Source organism: Moschus berezovskii, chromosome 11 (genome assembly GCF_049115385.1).
Source record: "Moschus berezovskii isolate FMDL1 chromosome 11, NW_MosBer_1.0, whole genome shotgun sequence".
Taxonomy (NCBI): domain Eukaryota; kingdom Metazoa; phylum Chordata; class Mammalia; order Artiodactyla; family Moschidae; genus Moschus; species Moschus berezovskii.
In genome coordinates, this window is record NC_142470.1 from 85,918,991 (window position 1) to 85,939,998 (window position 21,008).

The window sequence follows — 21,008 nt, forward strand, 5'->3', positions numbered from 1 at the left end:
CTGTGTGTATCACAACAAACTGGAAAATTCTGAAAGAGATGGGAATAGCAGACCACCTTACCTGCCTCCTGAAAAATTGATATGCAAGTAAAGAAGCAACATTTAGAACCAGACAAGGGATTACTGTTCAAAATTGGGAAAGCAGTATGACAAGGTTGTATATTGTCACCTGCTTATTTAACTTATATGAAGAGTACATCATGTGAAATGCCAGGTTGGCTGAATCACAATCTGGAATAAAGATTGCCAGGATAAATATCAATAACCTCAGATATGCAGATGACACAACCCTAATGACAGAAAGCAAAGAGGAACTAAAGAGCCTCTTGATGAGGGTGAAAGAGGAGAGTGAAAAAACTGGCTTAAAACTCAACAATCAAAAAACTAAGATTATGGCATCTGGTCCCATCATTTCATGGCAAATACAAAGGGAAAAAGTGGAAGCAGTGACAGATTTCATTTTCTTGGGCTCCAAAATCTCTGAGTAGGGTGACTGAGGCCATGAAACTAAGGCACTTGCTCCTTGGAGGGAAAGCTATGACCAACCTAGATAGCATATTAAAAAGTTTTTCCAGTATTCATGTACGGATGTGAGAGTTGGACCATAAAGAAGGCTCAGTGCCAAAGAATTCATGCTTTTGAACTGTGGTGCTGAATGTTACTTTTGAGAGTCCCTCAGACTGCAAGGAGATCAAACCAGTAAATCCTAAAGGAAATCAACCCTGAATATTCATTGGAAGGACTGATGCTGATTTGAAGCTCCAATACTTTGGCTACCTGATGAGAAGAGTGGACTCAATGGAAAAGACTTGACGTTGGGAAAGATTGAAGGCTAAAGAAGAGGGTTGCAGAGGATGAGATGGTTGGATGGCATCACCAACTCAATGGACATGAATTTGTGCAAACTCCAGGAGACAGTGGAAGACAGAGGAGCCTGGCATACTGCAGTCCATGGGATTGCAAAGAATCAGACATGACTTTGTGACTGAACAAAAGTATTCCAGATGAAATTCTGCTTCCAAGGTAAAAGTGGTCATCCACTGATGATAATACTGTCAACAGCAACTGAGACATAATTATTTTAGTGATCACCTGTAAGACTATCTGCCTACCCCTCCATTTTTGCTCTTTTTATCACAATGCCCTCCTCACCTTGATATGATGAGTTGAGATTTTTCATCACACTTGGAACTTTTCAGCCAATTGCTTCAGATAGTTTGCTGCCCCTCTTCTCCTAAGATTCCAATTTTAAGTGTTTGATCACTGGGAATTATTCCATAATTATTCCAGTAATTCCATTATTCCATAGGTCATGGACACTGTGTTCACATTTACAACAGGAAATTAAACTCCTTCTTCGCTGATTTTATCATTTCTATATCTGCTTGTTCTCACTCATTTCTCTCTTGATTATGGGTCACATTTTCCTGTTTCTTCACCTAATGATTTATGACTGGATGCTGGACATGGTGAATGTTACATGGTTAGTGCCTAGATTCTGTTTTCTTTTTTAAAGAGTGGCTTCCCTGGGGGCTCAGAGGTTAAAGCGTCTGCCTCCAATGCGGGAGACCCGGGTTCGATCCCTGGGTTGGGAAGATCCCCTGGAGAAGGAAACGGTAACCCACTCCAGTATTCTTGCCTGGAGAATCCCATGGACGGAGAAGCCTGGTAGGCTACAGTCCACAGGGTCGCATAGAGTCAGACACGACTGAGCGATGGAACGGAACGGAACGGAATCTTAGTTTACCTGTGGATCATCAAATCCTTTTGAGCCTTCTTATAAAACCTAGTAAAAATGGTTTTTTAAGTAGGTTCTGGGAATTATTCAGCTTCTAGCTCCCTGGTAATTCATTATTTTTCCAGATGATCTTTCTTTGCCTGGCTTGTGGGGATTCACTGCAATGAGGACAGGTTAGTCATTATCCAAGGAATTGAAGAAATTCCTATGCAAATGTCTATGCACTTTCTCTGGATATTTTCTCTTTAGTATTCTGTGCCATAAATTATGGAGAAGGAAATGGCAACCCACTCCAGTGTTCTTGCCTGAAGAATCCCAGGGATGGGGGACCCTGGTGGGCTTCTGTCTATGGGGTCACACAGAGTCGGACACGACTGAAGTGACGCAGCAGCAGCAGCAGCCATAAATTATAGCTACCTTAATCCCTCAAACTCTGATCTCTAAGACTACAAAGCTCAGCAATTCTACCTGGGTTTTTCTCCCTGTGCAGAGTCCAGAAATTGCCTACAGGTAGGAAGCTGGGTTAATCATATTGCTCACCTTCATTTTCTCCTCTAGATTCACAGTCCTCTGCTGTCTATTGTTAAATTTGGGGGAACAGTTGTTTTCAGAATTTTTTATAGTGAGAAGGCTAATCGGGTACTAGTTATTTTGTCATGGCAAGAAGATAAAAAGTTGATTTTAAAAGAGATGCAATTTTTGAGATCCTGTTATGGACCATTGGTTTCACATACATAATCTCTATTCTTTACAATCATTTCTGAAAGGTTGGTAGTTTATTTTCATTTTATGGACAAAAGATCAGAGGTTCTAAGAGGTAATGTCATTTGCCTGAGATTGTATAGACAATAAATGAGCTCTGATTCCAAAGACAATTTGAAGCAATTGGTATATCATTCCATTTTTATTTCTCCAGCTACACGAGTTTTATTATTCTATTTTTCTTCCTTCTAGAATCCTTATCCACTGATATTTTAAGATGATGCCTTCTTAAATGGAGAAAAACCACAATCCTGCAGTTATGTCAAAGGACAAACAAATTTGTCAAGAACAAACTTCCTACAGTTTAAATTTTATTCAGTAGTGTTTTAAAACATTACTTTTATTTTAAAACCAATATATATGCTTATAAATAACATATATTTATATGCATGTAATGAATATTATAGAATAGAATGGATAGTCAACTTGAATATGTAAGATAATGTTAAAGACTTTAGAGAAATGTTTTCTCCAGGAGGTTGCTTTGGATTATTCACCCAGAATCCCAGACATAGCTTCACTTTTTTCTATTAGGGGCATGCATGAAAATTTTTTGACACACACCAGCCTGAGGATACATGCAGCACATAAAGACTGAAGGCAGGATAAGAATACAGGCAAGAAAGTTTCAAAATAAAAGGCTAGCCCTCTTCTATCGCAGAATGGGGTAGAGTGTTGCCTCTCACAATACTTTTTGCTCTCTAGTTTTATTTTCTACCACAAAATACCCTGACTGCCTTTATGAAGGAACATTTCATCTCCCTTCTTCTCTTTACTGCAGTGGCTTTCAAATTTACAGTCTCTAAGACTCACTCAGGCAACTTTCTGAACATCTAGACTCCCAGTCCCTACTTCTTAAAGATCTGATTCTGTGTTCTCAAGAAGAGCTCAGAAATCTGCATGCCCATCAAGCTCCAGGTAATTCTGATGGTCCTTGGAGTACACAGAGAACAATAGCTCTAGTGTATTGAGCTAGATGTATAATATGTACATCACAGGTGCTGTCCAGGACTCTTCCCCAAACCTGGAGAAGGATGTAAAACCTGCCCATACTTCTTACTGGGCCTCTCTGGTGACTCCAATGGTAAAGAATCTGCCTGCAATGCAGAACAGAATGTGATCCCTGAATGGGGAAGATCCCCTGTAGAAGGAAATGGCAACCCACTCCGGTATTGTTGCCTAAAGAATCCCATGGTCAGAGGAGCCTGACGGACTACACTCTATTCTTATTGGTGGTCAATTAACTATAGGAAAATAATACCAACTGTTGAGTAGAAATCTATTTGTAGTATTTTCAAACCTCATCATTTTAGGTGAACAAGCAAAAATCAATTCATAAATACTACAAAAATTCATCAAATGGCTCATGAACTGGGATCTTAGACTATAAAATAAGAACAACACATTCCCTAAGTTCAAGCAGCTCACGTGCTAGTCAAAAAGACAGATGTGTGAGCAGTTAAATTACAATGTAAATCTGATAAGTACTATTCTCAAGATAGGAAGCGGGGGAATGGTATATAAAACAACTAACGGCTGGAGAACACTGTAAAAGCTGCGTTTAGTCAGTGACTTTTGAAGGATAAGAATGCATTTTCAAACACACAAGGGACAAAGAATGCATACAAAATATCTAATCTGACCCTTGGGTCATGTCCATGGAATAGCCAGAAGTTCAGTGTGGCAGAGAACGGGGTGAGGCGATACGGGGAGAAAAGCACATCACTTCAAACTATAACAGGTGGGTTTGTCCAAGAGCTAAAGATGAAAGCATTTGCGCAATAAGTGAAGGGGACCAAGGATGAAGTACACGGGGACTGTTTAAATCCAGTCAAGATGCAGCCCAGGGCATCCTCTATGCCTCTGCGGAGCCAGAGAGTTGTTTAAATGCTCAGAAAATTGTGCCCAGATGTTTTGACATGAGGACCTCATTTCCCAGGAAGTCAATTAGACACATTTGTTGCTTATCCACGGAGTTCTGGTCTCTGCCAGATTATTCTGCACTCCAGGGAAATGTGTTGTTCAACCCTGTCGTGTCTCCCCAGTGTAATTGTCATGTATATGTCTGCAACTAATTGATGCTTGCTTGCTTTTTAATAATTAGTCAGGTGGTGGTAATAAAAACCGAACCAAAAAAAAAAAAAACACCCTGGGCTGCGTTTCATTTAATGACTGTTTGGGTAATGAAAATTAACAGCAGAAGAATCCAAGCACAACCTGCTTTGACCTCCTGTCCTGAAATGGAGAAGGGCTGGCGGCGGGTGGGGTCCACCTGACATTCCTTCAGCCATGTCTCCTGCCGAGTGTGAGGGGCGGGGTGAGGAAGGGAGGCCAGTGTGAGCTGAGCCCATTCCAGTTCCCTGGAGAAAGACAGTGAGTCGTCATTCATCAGGGGAGCAGACAGATCTGTCTTAAGAGGTTCCCTTCTCATCTGCTTCACCCTCTTCGCCCTCCTGACACTTCCCTCAAAATATTTTCGTGTGGCCCCATTCTGCCAAGCTTCCCACTGAAGCCCACAGTTCAAGGCCCGTCCAACCAGGAGCATCTCTGGGTACCACCTTGATCTACTATGTCCAACAGATGTTAATGTCCTCTATCAAAATGTATGACAGACAGTTCTAACAATAGCCAGGAAACCTCTGGAATAAAAGCTTAGATCACTTCATTAAACAAAGAAACCAAAACAGTTGAAGTGTGTGGACAAAAGGCAAAGAGTAGAGACTGAGTACTATCACAGGAAGTTTGTTACTATCAGCTACACCCTTGTGAGCTTCCCAGCGGGTGCTAGTGCTAAAGAACCCACCTGCCAATGCAGGAGACATGAGATTTGAGTTCATTCCCTGGGTCAGGAAGATCCCCTGGAGGAGGGCATGGCAACCCACTCCAGTATTCTTGCCTGGAGAATTCCGTGGACAGAGGAGCCTGGCAGGCTATAGTCCATAGGGTCACAAAGAGTCGGACACAACTGAAACAATTTAGCACGCATAGCATGCACCCCCTTGCAAGGAGTTTGGAAATAATTATTCTAGCTTCTCTGTGTATTCTTCTTGCTGTTTTCTATCTACCACTCAAGCCTAGAGCTCTCAACTTAACACCAGTCTCTCTTATTCTGCTGACCTTGAGGTCTGCACTTAGAAATCTTATGTGTGTGTTAGTCGCTCAGTCATGTCCGACTCTTTGCAACCCCATGGACTGTAGCCCGCCAGGCTCCCCTCTCCATGGAATTCTCCAGGCAAGAATACTGGAGTGGGTTGCCATTTCTTTCTCCAGGGCATCTTCCCAACCCAAGGATCGAACCCAGGGCTCCTGCACTGCAGGCAGATGCCTTACCATCTGAGCTATCAGGGAAGTCCAAAAGTCTTATAGGCATCTTCAACTTCACATGTCTAAAAACAGATTCTTTTTCTGCCCCAATTCCTCCATCTCAATAAATGACAACTTAGAGTTTTCCATTTGCTCTGCTCCAAATCATGACATAATTCTTTTTTATCCCCTTCTCTCACAGTTCACATTTAAGCCATTAGCAAATACAGTTGGCATCCTTCCTCCTATTGGAGTCCAGAGTTTGATGGTTTCTCATCACCTCCATCACTGTTTCCTTGGTTCAAGCTACCATCATCTCTCCAAGAACCAGAGTCATTCTGTCAGCGGCCCTCTAAGAGTTTCCTGCATTCAGGCTAAGAGATAACATTTACTGAGCTTCCATTAAGTGGTAGCACTGTTCTAAGCATTTCAAAAGTGTGGACTCACTTGACCCTCATGACAACTTCATGAAGTCACACTGGGTTTATCTCCAAGTCTCCAAATGAGGAACCTGAGGCACGAGGTGGTAATTGTCCTAAGTTCTCAGACCTTCCTTGGTTACTCTCTGTCTTAAGACCTGATTGGCTGCCTCCTCCAATGATGCTGGGCACCACTGTCCTTCCAGTGAGTTGTTACTAGTAAAGATAACTTTATTTTTCTTGTATCCAAATAACTGTTGTATTCTGGTTTCCCCCATCAGAATGTCTTTCCCCATGTTTTATTTTTTACCTTGAGAATGGACATTTGATTAGAGTTCAGAGACCTCAGAGGAAAAAATTTCATTTTAAGAGAAGACTCCTAAGTATACAATCTCTTAAGCCTAGGGGAAAGAATATTGATCACAAAATTCCTGGGGCCATCATAGATTCATGAGATGGAACTTTTTTGGGGGGAGGTTGTCAGGAGGAGGAACATCTACTCGTAGATGATTCCCTGAAGTCACATCTCATCACTGATCCCTCTCTGTGGCAAAAACTCTCATGTTTAGCCGGAAGCCTCAAGGAAATATTCAGTCCCTCGACTGCTCTGATACTCAATTTTTTCTGAACACTTATCTGCTGGTAAAGTTCCATAATATTTTTAAAGAGGATTTAGAATGTAAGGTTAAGATATTTGGGAAACTAATGAAAATATAAAGAAAAATAACCCTATCATCCCTCACTATTTTTTTCCTACTTGTCTTTTTCCAGTCTCCCTCCCTCCCTACACCCCAAACCCTGTCACTGCTAAGAAGCTAAAAGAAGTTCTCTACATCATACTCAGGGGACTTTTCTGGTTGCTGTTCTTTAAAATGCTCCAAAGGTAATGGGGAGATGTACATTAAGTAGAGATGTTGATTTGTTAAATGTGGCCAATAATTTCCTCCCATAAGAAAAATATTAAAATTGACTTTAGAGCCAATTTCTCTAGAGCTGTTTTCACATAGTTTAACAAAAGGACAAATTTGCCAACTGCCAATGAAACCAACAGTAAAAATGAAACCCTCAGGAAATGATTTAATCTAAACCACATTCAAAATAGATAGACTTATCAAATACACATTTCAAAAACAGTTTTCCAACTACATACGAAGGAATGGAAGGTGCTTTATGTTAGGAATCACTGAACAAATGCAAGGTTCTTCCAGATCTGATTATGTCCAAGGTCAGAATAGCCAGTACTAGCAGAGGATGTACAAGGAATCAGCCTTGGTTACTAATAGAAAACAGACATCACGCTCCTAACCACTATATCCCATTTCAGCTTATCTTGCATTCTATAAACTGGCAAAATGAGAACTCAGAAATCAAACATAGAGAAGGAGAAACAACAAGAGGCATACACAGTCCTTATGATATACATTAATTGGGTGGAGGGTGTCAATTATTCATACTGGTGATATGCTACATTCATCTTTTCAGTCAACATTCTGTTATATGTGCTGGGGAAACCACAATAAATGGAGTCTCCACTTTGATGCTAGTGTGGAATACAGGCACTACAGAGGTTTCTAAAGGTGTGAAAAGTACCATGAAAAGGGCAGCAGAGGGAGTTTCAGAAGCACATAAAGGGTAACATCATCTGGAGTTCAGATTAGGCGGGTGTGAAGAAGGGACAACTAGTAGTGAACATGAAGAGTGAACAGGAATTAAAGTAGAAGAGCATTGTAGGAAAGAACACGTTTACACTTCTGGAGAGAGAGAAAATAAAAGATGCCCTGTGGACAGTCAAGAGACTACATGGAAGCAAGTTGCATGGAGGTGGAGAGGTGAGCAGAGCCAAAAGGTTGCATAAACAAGGTTTGGGTTTAATTTTAGGGGCGTGCATATGCTGTTGAAGGCCTGTAAGCTGTAACAACAGGAGGAGTAATGTAATTAGACTATGTATGTAGACTAGAGGCTGGATTTGGGAAAGACGAGAATGAATAACTTCATTCACTGACTATATAGCGTACAATCTACTGATGACAATGTTTGCCTAGGCACTAAACATATGGCAGCAAATGAAAAAAAGATAACTAGTAGGAACACCAAAAAGGAGATTAAGATGATAGTCCAGTTGGGAAGTAAGCATGCATGGACTAGGATGCTGACCGTAAGAAGATCTGAGAGGTTTTTGAGACCTTTCAGATGATTTAGTGATAACACAGAACTAGAAGTGAGCAGTGAGAAAGAGGGCTAATGGAGCTACTTATAAATACACAATATAAAAAATAAACCTGAGGGGCAAGCAAGTTCATGGAGCATATCAATAAATTCAGTCTTGAACACTTTCCAAAAGATTTTAAGGTATATTGAAACATCCAAGTGGAGAAACCAAATAAGCTTTATACAAATAGGTGGGGCTTGGCTAGAAACAGAGATGGATCTAGGTAGTCAATGAAATCATGGAAGTAGATTAGATGAGCTAGGAAGAGTGTATCAAGTGAAAAATAAAGCACTGTGAAATTCCAACATTTACAGGTTACTTGGAAAAAGAGTTAATAAAAGAATCTGAAAAGGAATAACCAGAGAAACCATGAAAAGTGGAGCTTTGAGAAGGAACAGTGGTGGTCACTGTGACAAATGTTTCTATAAGGTCAAATAAGGGCTGAAAATTGTCCATGGTATTTAACAATATGAAAGTCATTGGCAACCTTGATGAAAGCAGTTATAAAGTAGTGGGGAAGGTAAAACCATATTATAATGGGTAGAGGAGTGATTGTGAGATTGGAAGATAGAAATAGTAAGAACAGCTCCTTTACGAAGTATCTGGAAAGGGACAAGAGGGAAAGCAGGCGATCAAGATGTGATTTGACCCAGGTGGAAAAGACTGGGGACTCTTTTCCCAGAAAGGAATGCCCAGTGAAAACTGCAGCATGAAGGGTGCCCAGTGATAGGTGTGCTCAGACACCCTCCCAAAGCTCATCACACCCCAAAAGATTTGGTAAATTGTACTAGTTTCTCACTCTCATTTCTACTACTTACTTTTTGTTTTTTCAAATTGAGAGAAATCTGAGAATGTTTAAAAGCTGATTGGAATGAGTCAGTAGATATGGAGAAATTAAAGCTCCTGGAATTAGGAAGGATTTAACAAAAAGGTAAGTTCCTGGCAAAAGGAAGAAACTGTAGAATTTAAAACAGATTGTAAGAATCAGACTTTTACAATAGGAGCTTAAATTACAAAAGTGGATAAGCAGGAAAAGGTGATTGAAATAGCTGGATTTGTGAACTTGGTAGCACTAAGTTGAGTGAGTTCCTGTTTGATTATGTCTAATTTCTTTGTAAAAGAGGAGCCAGATCTATCGCCTTAACTGAAGGAGGATACCCTGGTTTGGAATTTTGAGGACAGTGGGACAGTTTGAAATGGGAAAGTAAACTGAGAGATTGCTGGGCTGCATCATGTACTCAGATGGAGATGATGACCATGAAGTTAAGACAGTGTCAAGAAACACCCAATAAATCAGACATAGGCACATGAGAAAGAGGGTGGTTGGATTCATCCAGGATTTAGGGTTTCCCCTGCTGCTGCTGCTAAGTCGCTTCAGTCGTGTCTGACTCTGTGCGACCCCATAGACGGCAGCCCACCAGGCTCCCCCATCCCTGGGATTCTCCAGGCAAGAACACAGGAGTGGGATGCCATTGCCTTCTCCAGGTGGGTGTAATTACAGTGGGAAGTTGGGTTATTAGAAGAGAGAAGTTTGAAATGATAGAATACTGCATATAGGCAAGATAAAAGTGAAAGAAAAGCAGGAGGCAGAGGAATCAATGAATTTGAAGTTCCAGTGTGTGTTATAAGAGGGGGTCATGAGGACAATTTAGTCAGACAGCTCCAAGCAATGAGAATAAATTATGGTTCTGGAACAGTTTTGACTGATGTCAGCCTCCAGACTGTGGCCAGCCGAGGATAAACCTGAATGAAAGAAGAGATCCTCAGAGAGAAAGAAACTGAGAGCCCAGGATATGGGATGGATTGTTTATAGAGTGTGAAAATCCCCCTGGATGATGACTGGACTTTGAACGCAGAGGCGAAGCACCCTTGGGATTGAACATTCCATGAGGAGGACTCACTGGGTGGTCAGCAGATAACAGCAAGAAGGAAACACGAGAGGGTGATGAACCAAAATTCACGAGTCTCCAAGAAGCAAGATCATCATCTCATAGACTTAGGGAATGAAAATCACACCAGGGATCAGTGGCAGGGTGTAGCAGAATGAGCCCCAGGGGGAGGAGAATCCTCAGGTGGGACCCAGGTTTCTGCTACAGCCAGGAGGTACAGGGAGAAGCAAATAAACAGCACAAAGGTATAGGGAAGTTTGTTCATCAGTTAACAGGAATTCTGAGTGTCAGATGGAAGGGAACAGGTGAGAAGCTAGAGTGGAGAATCACACCGTGGGAGGGGGAGGGCAGGAAGCCCCAAAATGGTACAGAAAAGGGAGACAATAAACGCAGGGACAAAGAGAGACAAGCAGGCCAGAGGAAGAGTAAGGAGGTGATGTCCGTGAAATCCTGTCTTTAAGTATTTGTTTATTGTTTACTTAGAGAGATTAGGGCAAATCTGATTTCACAGTGATAAAAAGTATCTGATTTTCTTTTGGCTTTTTAAAATTGAAGGATAGTTATTTTATGATGTTGTATTAGTATCAAGTGCACAGCAAAGTGATTCAGCTACACAGACACACATTTTTTTCAGATCCTTTTCCATTTAGGTTACTATGACATATTGAACATAGTTCCCTGTGCTATACAGTAGGTCCCTGCTTACTATTTTATATATCATAGGGCATGTATGTTTATAAATTAGGAGTTTGGAATTTAAAAGTATCTGTATTTTTAAGTTCAAAATATGGGTAGTATTACTTGCATTAAGCACGTGGAAGGACAATTTCTGAGATATTAAGTGTCTCCATTTTCTCCTCCTCGCCGATTGAGCAGGCAGCAGACACCACAGGAGTTCTAGCAGGAGTCCCTCAGTCAGGATGGTAAGGGCAGGTGGATAGAGGTCCCTCCTCTGGCTCCTTTACTCTCTCCCTGCGAAGGGACAGTGACATGGCTCATTGGTGAACTCAGCATGCGCTTGGCTTAGTGGCTTCCAAATCTCCTCCCCTTGCTTCTTCCTGCCCTCAGAATGTGCACATCATCTGTTCTCTGCCAAGGGGAGTGCTCCTGGGAGAACGAGTTAATCCTTCTGCTTCCTGTGTTGCATTTCTCAGCTGGCTCCAAACTCAGGATGAAATCAACGGTGTCTTATTGTTGCTATTATAAGAAACTACTACAAACTTGGTTACTTAAAACACTATCAATTTGTCATTTGATGGTTCTGCAGTTCCCAGGATTCAGCGATGAGGGCATGGACATCCTAAGGGACCACAGATTTTAGGCTCCCTGATACCCCACTTGCAGGTTCAGTGTGTCTGCCTTGAAAGAGAGGGAAAGGCAGGAAGTAGTGTTAGCTGTGCCACCCAAGCCTTCCAGACTTATTTCTAAAAGCCTACAGCCACTGTTCAGATTTTGCTAGCTGACCTGGAAATTTAAAGAGAAATTGAAGGGAAACAGGAGACAGAGGATTCCCTCCATACTTACAGGAGGATTTGTGGAGTTTGGAAGGTGGAGAGAAAGGTCATGGAGTTAGCTGGGAACCTTCCACCCACCTGTGAATATGGAGAAAGCAATAAGCAGGTGTGTCCCTGGAGGAGCCAGCACCTCAGCACCACAGTTCCAAGACCTAGCAAAGATCTCCCTTCCCCATGGTGATGTATGGGGCCAGAGAACCATCTGACTCCATGGAATCACCATGCCTTGTACAGTGAGATCAAGGGCCCTTCTCTGATTTTCTGCATCATCTCTAAAGAGACGTGCTCAAGATAAGCACAACTTTTATTCTCCTCCTTTCATCTCAGGAGAGTTTCCAATTTTGTCCCCATTTTTTTCTCCCCCTCCCCTTCCTCTTCCTTTGATTTTCCTTTGTGACTTTCTAAATCAGACAATTTCTTGGACAGCATACTACATTATTTGAATTTTAAGTAATGAATCATTCATACTCAGTAGCTGGGACAATGCCACCTATGGTTCAGTTTCTCTAGCCAAATGAGACACAAGGTGCAAACAGGCTGATTCTAAGGTAGATGGATATATGTAGACACACAGATGAGATTGGTAGAAATTTAAAAATATATGTGTTTTTTAATATTTTCACTAAGACATTGTTATCTGGGCACCCTAGCTAAAATGGGGTGAATTTATATTTCCTATAAGGAAATCAAGTTAACTAACCCCATATTTCCAACACTTCTAAGAATTCTGACACGCTCCTTCTGACACATGGAAAGTACAGAAGTCCAGAAGGGACTGTCTTCTGGAGGATGCCGGAGATAAGCAGTGACAGGAAGCAAGATGGCTGGCAGAGGGGGACCCAGACCTCAGAGAATCCACCTGGGACTCACTGCGGAGGACTGGGGGCTTTAAAATGGAGGAAGGGCTTCCTTTGCCTCTTGGTTCAATAAAGCCCCAAGGGGGGCTTCCCTGGTAGCTCAGAGGGTAAAGAATCTGCCTGCAGTGCAGGAGACCAGGGTTCAGGTCTCTGGGTTGGGATGATCCCCTGGAGAAGGAAATGGCAACCCACTCCAGTATTATTGCCTGGAGAATTCCATGGACAGAGGAGGAAATGTTCACGGGGTTGCAAAGAGTTGGGCACTTTCACACTTAAAAAAGAAACAGTGGGTAGTTGATCCAAAGGCATAAGCAGAAACCTTGATACCCTGAATGTAGGGCAGGTAAGATTTCTCTCTGCTTTCCCTGACTGCAGTTCAGGCTCAGCCCCGGGTTTGGGTCAGTGCTGAAGGTGGGATCTCTCTGCTGGACTGCTGGCTGCAAGGCTCTGAGTGCACTGTTCAGATTTTACCTTCAAGTACTATTTGCTAGATTTTTGGTCCTGAAGATAATTCTGTCATTATTCTTAGCTGATTCAGCAGTCATTTAAAGATACTTGTTTACTTACTTGTGACTGCCTAGCATCCTATTGCTATCTCTTCCAATCAGTGTTCCATCTTTCCTTGGGGACATTCACCCCATTCTGTGAAACCTTGTGGAAGGGTGATTTCTAACACCTCCTTCCCCAGCAGGCTCCTCCTTTGGAAGCTCATAGGATCTTGACCAGTCCATTAGACACTTGCTCCTGGAACTCCGAATTTTGAGCAACTGAAACCAATGCAGGAGGAAACGGAAAGGTCAAATTGATCAGAAGTTGTAGAAGAGCAGTGGCATATGGACCCAAGTGGGTTTACAGCATGTCCCCGGCTGAATCTGGCTGCTCTGCCTCCAGGACTCCCTTGGTCTCCTGTCCGACTGCCAGTCTTGGATCTTGAGTCTCCTTTCACTACAGAGACTCCCTCCCAGTATCCTGCTGGCCAGTGTCCTTCTTGTTAAGAGAGCTTGCTTGCAGTCAGGAACCTGACTATTGTATTTTTATAGAGTTTTGGTTCTACAAGTTAAGATAGTTCCGTTCCGTTCCGTTCCCTTCCGTCGCTCAGTCGTGTCCGACTCTTTGCGACCCCATGGACTATAGCCTACCAGGCTTCTCCGTCCATGGGATTCTCCAGGCAAGAATATTGGAGTGGGTTACCATTTCCTTCTCCATAAGATAGTTAAGAAACAATATTTAATAATTCCCCTTATGCCATTTGGGTTTTCCCAGTGACTCAGTGGTAAAGAACCTGCCTGCTAACACAAGAGACATAAGAGACGTGGGTTTGTTTCCTGGGTTGGGAAGATCCTCCTCCAGGGGGATCTTGGCAACCCACTCCAATGTTCTTGCTTGGAGAATCCCCATGGACAGAGGAGCCTGGCGGGCAATGGTCTAGGGGGTCGCAAAGAATTGGACACAACTGAAACAACTAAGCATGCACGCACACACGCACCTGTGACAGTAAAAAGTTGAGTTGGGATGTGGATGGGGACAGAAGGAAAGGAAACGAGTACAGATCGCTTAGAACTTGTTCTTCACACTATTTATGTCAAGAGTACAATTGACTTCAAGCACAGATGGGAACAAATGGCTGTATTGAGGAGGAATGATAAGATAGGAAAACCAGGCCGCCTCCCAGCATTCTTCTGTGTTGGTGACATCATTATTTATGAGGAAATACTAAGAATTCCTAGAACTCCAAACACAGAAATCTCTAGACTGAATCACAAAATTATATTCCAATGCAAAATATATTATTTCTATAATACTGTGTTAGTCGCTAAGTCATGTCTGACTCTGCGACCCTAAGGACTGTATCTTGCCAGGCTCCTCTGTCAATGAAATCCTCCAGGCAAGAATATTGGAGTGGGCTGCCCCCTTCTCCAGGGCATCTTCCCAACATAGAGACTGAACCCAGTCTCCAGAATTGCAGGCAGATTCTTCACTGTCTGAGCCACTGGGGAAGCCCAAAATGTTGGAGTGGGTTGCCATGCCCTCCTCCAGTTATCTTCTCAACCCAGGGATCGAACCGGAGTCTCATACCTTCTGCATTGGCAGGTGGGTTCTATGCCACTAGCGCCACCTGGGAAGCCACACCGCTGACTACTTGGAAAGCTCACATACTCATACATAATCAACTGTTTAGTATCAGAATTCCAAGAAATTAACAGTGGCACAGAATTAAAAGTGCAATGGAAAGAGAAACAAATCTGAAAGAGACAGCTAAAGGAACTGATATTAAGGCCCTACACAGTGAGTCCAATCGATCTGTCTTCTCTCTTTCACACTAGTAAGTAGGGCTGTTGGAGAAGGCAATGGCAGCCCACTCCAGTACTCTTGCCTGGAAAATCCCATGGACAAAGGTGCCTGGTAGGCTGCAGTCCACGGAGTCGCGAAGAGTCGGACACGACTGAGCGACTTCATTTTCACTTTCAGGCATTGGAGAAGGAAATGGCAACCCACTCCAGTATTCTTGCCTGGAGAATCCCAGAGACGGCAGAGCCTGGTGGGCTGCCGTCAATGGGGTCGCACAGAGTCGGACATGACTGAAGTGACTTAGCAGCAGCAGCAGCAAGTAGGGCTGTGTTTACTCATAAAACATTGCATTTAATCAATACCTTGTATTTAAAGAAAAGTACTCTTAAAGCTAGGGAAAATGCAACTTAAAGTGACCGGTATGATATCAGCCCACAAAACGTCCACAGAGAAGAAGTCAGGAAACAGACTCAGTTGAAATATTCTAGAGAAGACACACTTCCTGGAAGTGATAATAAAACAGCCATTTGCCAAGTTAAATAACATGGCGATTATAGGTTTTCAATTAAGCCACCACAACCAACCGCGTAGATTAAAAGTGAAATATCATATCCATCAAAGTAATGACATTGGTTTATTAGTTCCAAAAGTATGACGTGAAAAACTAAACAGCTCTTTACGAAGTACAGAAAGGTGAAATGAACATGTAAATGACTGCCCATGCTAAGGAATTTTCATAAATTAAATAGTAATAGGGGCTGCTCAGTTATCCCATTCAAAGCCCCATTGCTACACAATTCTGGGAACTTAGAGCTCACATCACTTAATTATGTAATATTAGCTTGTATTTTTGGTTTTAAAAAGAAAATTCTTGTCTAGTTCAAATGTGAATGAAGTTATATGAGTGGTAGATCAAGTGTCTGCCATAAAAGAATTCTAAAACATAGGAAGATCCTAAAAAGCAAGGCCTAAGGAATCTAAGTTTATGACACTGGAACAGTTTAGCATGAGCAGTAATTCAAGCAAGTTTCTTTCATTTTGAGTTTTTCTAGTATGTTATCTATTTTTATCCCCACACTTCAAAATGGGTGGGGGTGTGAAATATAAGTATACTTATCTTGAGGCCTGGCAAAAGACTTAATTTTATCCTCTCTCTTGCACCTGCTCACCCATATCTGTGTGCATTAGAACTGACTTATATGTTGAATTAGAAACATTAATCTATTTAAGCGGTTATCTATCAACAATAGATATGTCTACAAACATAAAATGGAACAGAGAGGCAGTGTCTTCTGTCAAAGGAAAATGCACTGCTTTGTCTGAGCCCTCCAGTCCATCCTTCTGCTCTTTATGTCAGAAGGGAATAGCCATGTCAATGAGAATAGCCTCATGCTTAGAGTTCCTGGGGGTGCAGCTAAGACTCACCAAAATGTCCCATTCCCTCCTCCCCAAACCCATGCCCACTATCACTATCACTTTGCTTCTGGGTCTTGCTGCCGAAAATGCAGAAAACCTTCAGAAAGAGAAATTGGCCTCTGGCAGCAAAATGCCTCGTGCCCCAAGTTGGAGGTAGATGGTGGTGGTGTTCAGCAGTGGAGCTGCACGGACTCTACCCTTTGGCCACATCCCTGTATCCCCTCCAGAGCTGCCACTTGTTGGTCCCAGCAGGTGGAAACGGCTGAGCCCACAGCCTTGGCTGGTGGCAAGGTAAGGTCCTCGATGATAAGTCAAAGGAAAGGCAGGAGAGGCAGCTTTTTGAGTGAAGAGTTAAGAAAGATTACAGACTGGCAGCCACCGAAAACAAAATCCTAACCTCTTTAATATGTCTCAATAGGAAGGGAAATTGCCAAGGTCTTGATAAGCAACTATGTCTTAATTCCCCTAGAAATGCTCTGTATGGAGATTTATAACTATGTATTTATAACAGTCACCAATACTATCACTTGTTAGCCACACTCATCTCAACATGGATTTAAATACAGACCCTTATGTAACTGTATCATATCCCTCACTGGAGTAGAAATTACGTGGAGATTTTTTTTTAACGTAATCTCTTTTATAATGATGACCGCTCTCCAGATGCATCTGGGGTTCAGTCCTTAAGATGGCATACTTACTCACTTTTTAATAATGTTCTTTTGGGTAGAAATCTCCTGGTGAGGTTGAATCAAATATTTTCTTGATTTGTTTCAAATCATGCTAATTTAGATTGCTTAAGGAAAAAAAAAAAAGCTTTTATTTCTAAGTATCTTCCTTTGCTTCAAAATGAATTAAGGCAGCAAGATAAAATAAATTAGAACCAAATACTGGAAAGACATCAAACAAAACAAGAAGTAAAATGAATACAAAAGGGTGTAACATAGAGCCAGGAGTGAGACTGATTCTATTGCGTTCTCCTTAAATAGCCTGTGCCATTTAGCACAGCTGCATGCCCTTCCATCTACTCATTCTAACAATTAATTATTTAGTGTCTAGGTACCAGACACTCTCCATGGAACGTTCCACCCTTAGCTTTCAGAGCAATGTCCTCTTATGATAGAACTCCTCTCTGTTCTCTTAATTGGCCCCTAATCCTTCTGCCATTTCTCAAAGGCCACAGGATGTTTTCACCTTAACATCCTGGGGATTCCACAAACTTACAAAACTGCCCCATGTTGACCAGCCTGAAATCCCACAACTCTAGGAGACAATGAGTCTCCTTCACTTTACTAAGGTCCCTGCCAAACTGCCAGCCACCTAGGCATTAAACTACAGAAGCATTTGCTTCATCCCTCACCAAGCTCTCTCCTCACCTCCCCATCACCCTGACAACAAGCACAAAGGGAGATGGGTAGAATCAAGGATGCACTGCTGTGCGCGCTCACATGAAAGAGGCAAGACAGGCCTCTGGTTACAGAAAGGTGAGTTGGAGGAAAAACGAATCAGATTTAGGGAGGAAAAAAGGAGGCTATTGTGGGAATAATAAAGAGACATAATCATGTCTGCGAAAGATTAAAATATTTATGAAACAGTGCTACCCGCAAATTCATAGCAACAAATGTGAGAAGCTAGGTTTGTACATTTGATTACTTCCCTCAGCAAATAAACATATATTGACTCAAGGAATAACTTTCCCAATGCTATTACTTTAGATGAATAATTGATTCTGACTATACACAAAGAACACAGCAATGAAATTGCTTGGGAGTACTTATATGCTTATATTAATAATTTTGTTTTTGCTTTTAAATATCTTCAAGCACCATACTTGTCATCAAAAACCTATTGCTTTTTGAAGATTTCTTTTGTGCCAGACAGTATTCTAAGTTCTTAATATTGGTTGGCACCCTGTACAGTAAGGTATTATTATAAATATGAAGAAACTGAAGTTTAATAAGATTGAGTATTTTCTTTAAGGTCAAATAATTAGAATGTGGTAGGGCATGGAATGGAACCTAGCAAGTCTGAAACCAGATTTGGTCACATTAACTAGATCACTGCTTAACCATTAATTTAGGATACGTGATAGTTACAAAACAACCTCCAAATCTCAGTGGCCTAACATAACGATAGTTTCTTTCCCAAATAGACCTCAAAGTCTAAGTCAGTCAAGCCTTCTCCAGGGCAATTGCTCCAGGAGATGACCCCATGGTCCTGGTTGCTTCCATTTTGCAGCTCTGCCATCTGACCACATTGTTGCTGCAGCTGCCGTAACAGAGAGAGCTGGAGAGCTGCACGCCAGCCGGGACATCATTCAACCTGGAAGTGACATCTGTCATTTTTGCTCACGGTTCATGGCTCAAAGTCATCACGTAGTCACATCCTTACTACAAGGGAAGCTAGAGAACATCATCCAGAGTTCCTAAGAGGAGAAGAATGAAATGGGCTTTGGTGTCTCAACCATAGTGCTCTCAACCACTCAGCCTGCAAATTCTTGAAGAGGCTGTTTTATATGCAATATGTAACTTTATTCAATAGAATACCTTTTAGGAAGAGCACTGTCTGTATCTAGAAGAACTGTTTCCTCAAGGGAATTTTAGAGAGTGTATGGCTATAAAATGCTGCAGTCCCATGGGGTTGCAAAAGATGCCACTTAGTGACTGAACAACAACCAGGCTCCAAGAGCATGATGGAGTTCCACAAGGTCATTAGCAGCTTTTAATGAAATGAAAAGTAGGGAAATTTGTTTTTCTTCTTAGACGAATGATCAAAAACAGAGAATATACTTAACAAATAATCAGAGTAAGCTCCAGCCTAAAGAGCCAGTGGAGCCCATTCTTGCTGTAAGAGAAATCTTTTCTTGTTCTACTCTCAATTTCTTTGAGAGACACAGGAAAAGAAAAGATAGCATGAAGCTAAAGGGTAATGTGATCTCTCCCTGGGACCCCAGTCTTTAGTAAAATTGACCAGAGGACATATTCAGAAAAAGTCAATTTTTTTGTGTGTGGAAAATGGTAAAAGAGAAAAAGGGCATATTTGGATTGATGTAACCAGCAACAAAGGTCTGTCTAGGACCCAAGCATTCTGCAACCGAGGAAACGCGCTTCCTGAGGGAGTGGGTGGAGAGCATGGGGGTAAAATACCACCTGCTGCTCATAACACTAAATTGGAAGAAAATACCAAGGAAGAAAAAAGTAAGAAGTAAGAAGGCAGAGGGAAACATAAAGGCAGATGAACCATCAAGTGAGGAAAGCGATCTAGAAATTGACAATGAAGGTGTGATTGAACCAGACACTGATGCACCTCAAGACAAAAATGTAGAGATAACTGAGGAGATGATGGATCAGGCGAATGATAAAAACGTGGCTGCCGCTGATGACCTAAATGATGTGAACTACAGAAAGCCATTGACTTGTTCACAGATGCCATCAAGCTAAATCCTCGTTTGGCTATTCTGTATGCCAAGAGAGCCAGTGTCTTCATCAAATTACAGAAGCAAAATGCTGCCATCTGAGACTGTAACAGAGCTATTGAAATAAATCCTGATTCAGCTCAGCCACACAAGTGGTGAGGGAAAGCACACAGACTTCTGGGCCATTGGGAAGAAGCTGTCCATGACCTTACCCTTCCCTGGAAGCTGGATTATGACGAAGCTGGATTATAATGAAGTGCAATGCTGAAGGAAGTTCAACCAAGGGCCCAGAAAATTGCTGAACATCAGAGAAAGTATGAGCAAAGAGCGTGAGATCAAAGAAAGAATAGAAAGGGTTAAGAAGGCCCGGGAAGAACATGAGAGAACCCAGAGGGAGGAAGAAGCCAGAAGGCAATCAGGATCTCAGTATGGCTCTTTTCCAGGTGGCTTTCCTGGGGGAATGCCTGGTAATTTTCCTGGAGGAATGCCTGGAATGGGAGGGGGAATGCCTGGAATGGCGGGAATGCCAGGACTCAATGAAATTCTTAGTGATCCAGAGGTCCTTGCAGTCATGCAAGATCCAGAAGTTATGGTGGACTTCCAGGATGTTGCCCAGAACCCGGCAAATATGTCAATGTATCAGAGCAACCCAAAGGTTATGAATCTCATCAGTAAATTGTTGGCCAAATTTGGACGTCAAGCATAATGCCCTTCTGACATAAAGCCCTGCTGGCAGAAAAGCAACTTAGATCACCTAATGGATGTTGTAATAATACAAACCAGTGTACCTCTGACCTTCTCATGAAGAAAGCTGGGGGGGTGCTTTGAAGATAATCCCTACCCCTTTGCTCCAAATGCAGCTGAAAACATTTTACAGCAGTTTGCCACTAGGGTATTCATTCAGATAATGTTTTCCTACTAGAAATTAAAAACTTTAAGCAATTTTTAAACCTTAAAAAAAAATCAAAGCTATGGTTTTTCCAGTAGTCATGTATGGATGTGAGAGTTGGACTGTGAAGAAAGCTGAGCGCAGAAGAATTGATGCTTTTGAACTGTGGTGTTGGAGAAGACTCTTGAGCATCCCTTGGACTGCAAGGAGATCCAACCAGTCCATCCTAAAAGAAGTCAGTCCTGAATATGATGCTGAAGCTGAAACTCCAATACTTTGGCCATGTGATGCAAAGAACCAACTCATTA

At 42.0% G+C, this 21,008-nt stretch overlaps 1 pseudogene; it reads left to right on the forward strand.

Moving 5' to 3' along the window:
* Positions 1 to 16,369: 16,369 nt before the first annotated feature.
* On the forward strand, positions 16,370 to 20,517 carry LOC129540063 (hsc70-interacting protein pseudogene; annotated as a pseudogene).
* Positions 20,518 to 21,008: the final 491 nt, after the last annotated feature.